The sequence below is a fragment of the Anopheles bellator genome, chromosome 2 (assembly GCF_943735745.2).
Source record: "Anopheles bellator chromosome 2, idAnoBellAS_SP24_06.2, whole genome shotgun sequence".
Classification (NCBI taxonomy): Eukaryota; Metazoa; Arthropoda; class Insecta; order Diptera; family Culicidae; genus Anopheles; species Anopheles bellator.
Window position 1 is genome coordinate 70,968,581 of NC_071286.1, and position 5,277 is coordinate 70,973,857.

Consider the following 5,277-nt stretch of genomic DNA (forward strand, 5'->3'; position numbering starts at 1 on the left):
TCTTTGTTGGGAAAATAACAACGCACCAGAAGCGCTTTGCGTATTGCACCCGTTGTGCATCTCTCTCGCTCTCTCTCTGCCGCTCCCTCGATTGCTTTTTCCGGGCCCGTCGGGGGCGGATTAATATCCGAGAAAATGTCACATCCAATTTGCTTCTCATTTCCCTAACGACGGCCAGACAGAGCCATGATCAGAGCTCCGATCCTGCTCCTTTCAACAATAAACTCACTTTCAATTTAAGCTTCCAGTAGCACGAATAGGATTAGACATATCAGACGTACAGGCGGAATGATGGACGTTGCATTCACGAGCTGTTGTAGATGGAGTCCTTGCGGAGTCCTGAAGTAGAAACTGACTCGCACCGAGTAAAAACGGACAGAAAAGAGCTCAAATCGAGCTAACGGGGTGCTAGACACTCGAAGAGCAGTCAAGTCGAGTTGTGTAGAAATGGGCCACCATCGAGAACGTTGTACTTTTGGCTGCCGCAACGCAATGCAACAATTGTCCGTCGATTGGGGCGAACCGTTGTTGCTTGTTGCGGGTTGGCTTTCCTAACGATCGAGGCGCACTGCGGGCTTGTTATGCTCGCCGGTGCCGACGGTGTGGTAAAGGTGTGTTTCAAAGCAACATATTAAACTCGGCCGCCGAAATCGGACGGTTGGCCAGATCACCACCGGTGCAAGAAAATAGCCTCGTTTGTTGGCCGGCCCCGACCACGATTGATTCGTTCGCGTCGATAGCTGTTTTGGTACTAGATTTATATTTAATCACTTTTAATTATTTTTTCGGGCCAGCTGTACCGCTGTAAAAGGGAGAAGAGTGAGCTAGAGAGAGAGAGAGAGAGAGAGAGCCACGGAGGAACAGTTATAGGGGTCCGTTCCAAAACACCCGATCCGGCGAGCGGCCAGGAAGGTGATTATAAACAAAGTTTCACCAAAGTTTCCAACACCTCCAACAAGTTCGCGTTTGATTTTTTCTCTTTTTCATGCTTCGAGTGGATCCGTTTGTTTGAGTTAGGAGCTAGAGGGTCCACAGCAGTGCTGGCCACTTTACCGTACGGACGGACGAAAACCCTGTGGTGGTGGTGCTACATTTGGCATTCCCCTGGCCGCGGTCGCTGCCGGCCAAGTTCGGTGGTCATGCCCATGATGGCGCTTTAAAAAAGCACGCACGTTCCACGGGGTGTGTGCGCGTGCGATATGGCCGCGCGCCTTGCATTGTTCTGCACCACGGCACCACCCCTCCACGCCGCGGTTCCGCCGGTTCCGACGAAAGACGCGGACGCGCGTGAGCCAAAAGAAACACATCGACGGCCACAGCCACAGCAAACCCAAAACAGACCGCGCCGCAGATAAGGAAGGGCAGCGAACTGGGCGGGTGGGGGGTGCGGTGAAGTGGTATGCTTTCGACGAGACCACGATGGGTCTGGGTCGCGGCTGGCCGAGCGAAGTTAGGCTGGCCGAATTGGGCTGTGGCAAGAAACTAATTTTTGGTTTCAAAACCCACGGAGCCACGGAGGTAAAAACGGATTCCACCCTCCCGTGGAAGGGTGGGGCACCAAGCAACGGGGGTGGCCAGTGGGTGGACGGGTGAAAAAATTAGTCTAATGCACACATTATGGCCCGCCAGACGCGCGGTGGCCGTCGACAACAGGCACAGCTTGTAAATGATTGCGCATAACTCGTCAAAGGCACGTCTCGAAGGAATTCGTTTCGATTTGGCACGCGAAATCGAAGGTGGCCAAGGTGGCCCAACACGTAGCACGGCACATTTGGTCCCCTGCATTCCGACGGGCCGACAGGGCGATTGTAGCTTCCGATTGGGGTGGACTTTTCGGGCGGGGGCCGCGCGAATGTGTGAACACATTTTCACACGTCGCGCCCTTCGACAGGGGCCGGGTCCGCGCCGTGCATCGGCCAAGGCCCGGTGGTGGTGGTAAAATAGAGGTTCGGCTCGGCTTAATTCGATAATCGATAACAATCGCTGTTAATGTAACTACTTTAGAGGTGATTTAAATACGCCATGGGTAATCGAGTCAACAGGCTAATGGGTTCCACCTCCAGGGTTCGTACGTGACAGACCTCCAACTTGGACGACAATATACTGGGTGTTACGTTATTATTCGTTTAACTCGTCGGATTTATACAGCACGGCGAGCTAATTCTATATGAGGTTTTGTGCCTGACATTGCGATCTTTGACTGCCACAGAACTTAAGGACGTAGCTAAGAAGGTTTCGCCAATTTTGAACAGGGTCTATGGCTATGTTCTGAATAATTCTCGAGACGAGATGTCAGCGAAATACGAGGTGCATTCAAAAACTAACGCGACATTTGAATTTTCGCGAGCTACGTAAATTCGATTCGATTTGGGGAATATTTAGGTGAAAAAAGGCATTTGTGGCGGTTTGCTTCGCGCAAATTGCGCTTAACTTGCACATAATATTCCTTTTTGACCTTTTTACCATTTGGCACCAACTCATGATTCACCACGACCCTGCAGTCGAAGAAAACTGTTAGCCAAACTGATCACATTCGATCGAATTCTTGGCTCTTCGTCGTTCACATCTTCTCGGCCCTCTAAGAATATTTTGATCCACTGATGAATGCTGCTTTGGGTCATATTAGATTCACCAACAGTCACAGTCAGCATATTTTGAAAGCGTCCGTGCTCTTATAAAACTAGATAAAGATTCTTTGCCATTCATTTTTTGGCGCACAGACAAATCGACGGTATAGGCAAAACAACCGTAGAAAATTGACTGATTACTCAAAATGACTAAACTTATCACCATAAGTGACATGAGTAGCAACATAACGCCACAAAATAGAATCGAAAATCGAATATGGGTAGCCCGTGAATTTCAAATAATTGGAACCATTTTTAGTACTGCCTCTCAGGCTTCACATGAGACTCGTTTAATCTCGGACTCGATGTTATTTGTTACTGACATACGGCTTTGACCCGGAACTGCATTGTAGATGATGCTCAAAATGCTGTTGATTGTCTATTTCGAGCTCAAAGCTCTCCCATCGGTCTCTTTCATGCGTTTAGTGCTTCGGACTAATGGTAGAAACTATTTAAAGCACCCATCGGCGATGCCGCGACGCGAAGTGCTATGCAAAATCCAAATAACATCAAACTCGCACTAAAATAATGTGGTTCTGTGTGTGTTTTGGGGGAGGCTCGGGCACGGAGAGTGCTGTCCGATGTTGAGAGCGTTCACCGGCCATTGTTGGTACGTCGATGGTTTAGACAATTGAAGCATAAATCAACAGCAATTTGCGCCCGGCTGCTTGACTGGCTTGGGAATGTGTGCGCTGCCCTCGGCGCCTGTCTGGCACTAGGACCCCCGGTAGTTGCCCGTCGGGGGGTGTACGTCATTCGGCGGGAACCAACAACTCAAGGCCAAATCCATTGCATAGTCCTTAAAAGTCGCTCCCTTCCCGCGTATCGCGTGAGTTAAAATATTCGGAACCCCCAGGCGGAGCGATGGGGATCCCGGGATTGTGCGGCAGCAGGATGTTGTGACCTTTAGCCCCACGCCGCCACATCAACCGTCACCCGGGCGTCGGCCCGACGGGGGATGGCTGGATGGATTGCTTAATTAATTTTAAATTAGATCCCAGCGGACGCAGCGAAGTGGCTACTGCACGACGCGAGGAGAGGGTCCCAAGTGGGGGTCGGTTGGAACTGGGTTGAAGAAACAGTCACCGCCCCAGCCGCCGCCCTCTCGTAACAGGTAGCGCCGGAAATGTGACGCATTGTTCCGTGGCCGGAGAAGTCGAGCAGAAAAACGGAAGCGGAAGCCGGTTGCGCCGTCGATAAGGAGGTTAAGGAAATTTCATTCGCCGGCGCTATTCGACGGATTGAAGCCTGGTGTCCTGGCGCGTGGGGAGTTGTCCTCGAGACGGGAAATGGATTTCTAATGGGTACACGCTAATGAAAAAACGCTTAACGAGCCCAGAGCCTTTCTGTTTGCAGCGCTAGGCCAGCCTCTCGTAAACACGAGTGGAAGCGACTAATCCACGCGGGCCCTCGGTTAGTTCTAATGAAGCCGGCTAGCCACGGGGCGGTGGTGCTCAACGATTTATGATACATGTTTTATGGGAAACTCTTTTCCCCGGCCGTGGGCAAGGGAGTGCGTCTGGCCACCGAATAAAGTCGAGGCTTTATTTGAACCCTTTTTAGCGCCCGCGGCAAGCCATTTTTGCATCAATTCACTATTCATAAGAAGCTTGAAACGGAAATTTATGTTCTTGTTTTTGTGTTGTGGCCCAACCGCCGATGGAAAACCCGGGTCTCCGGGTGACCTTGGGGTCAATCGAAATCATCCAATTTCCCGAGCGGCGCTCAACAGTTTCAGTTTTACGGGGCCTTGACCCATTTTCCCATGATCTTTGCATCTCTCGCGCGTTGTGACGAAGAAAAACAACTCCATCACCGGCCCGCTCCATGTTTTCCCAGCAAAGCAAAATTGTGTGCCGAGACCTTCGGAGATTTGGTCGGAAAATGAGTGCGATCAGAGTGCGAAGAAAAACGGATCAACAAACCACACACACCACCAGCGGCGCCATCAACAACCTTCGTTACTCCGATCATGCTGCGATCTCGTTTTGAGCGCTAATTTGCCTCTGAAATTGAGAACGGGATCGTGTTGGTGGTTTTGGGTGCTGGATCGTTTGCCTTTGAAATTAGACACGCTGCGGTGGCGGCGGAGATCGATAGGCAGAGGCGAGGTCGGAAGCGTTCGGCCCGTTCGGGTTGAGTGGATCAGTTTTATGTTGAAACATAAAAGCAGCCCCACGCACACCTTTGATCAGACTTATCCGACGAATAGCCGACGCAACCGAGAGGTGAATAATTCGTGCCATCAAAACGTCGTCGTCGTCGTTGCGCTCGGATCCACAGAAAAGGCGACGATTTTATGGCCGCACGAAAAAAAAGGCGATGGTGGTTTCGAAACGCCTTCGCCCGCACCCGGTTGTGGGAAAAATGGTTTGTTCAAATTTGTTTACTCGCGCGCGGTGAGAAATGTTTTTCTTCAAAAACGACTCCGAGATGATGGAAGCGGAACGTTTTTGCTTAATCAAACCAGGTTTAGCGGGCCGATAGGGACACAGCGCGCAGAGTGCCGGGCGGCGGGGCAGATGATGTCTTAAGTCTGATAAATTCGCACTAAACTCCGGGCGGTGCTCCGGCTGCGCTGGGGTTTTGACGCATTACGGGAACTGCGTGTCTGTGGGTATGGGTCGGTATTTGTTTCGTGTTTTTGGTT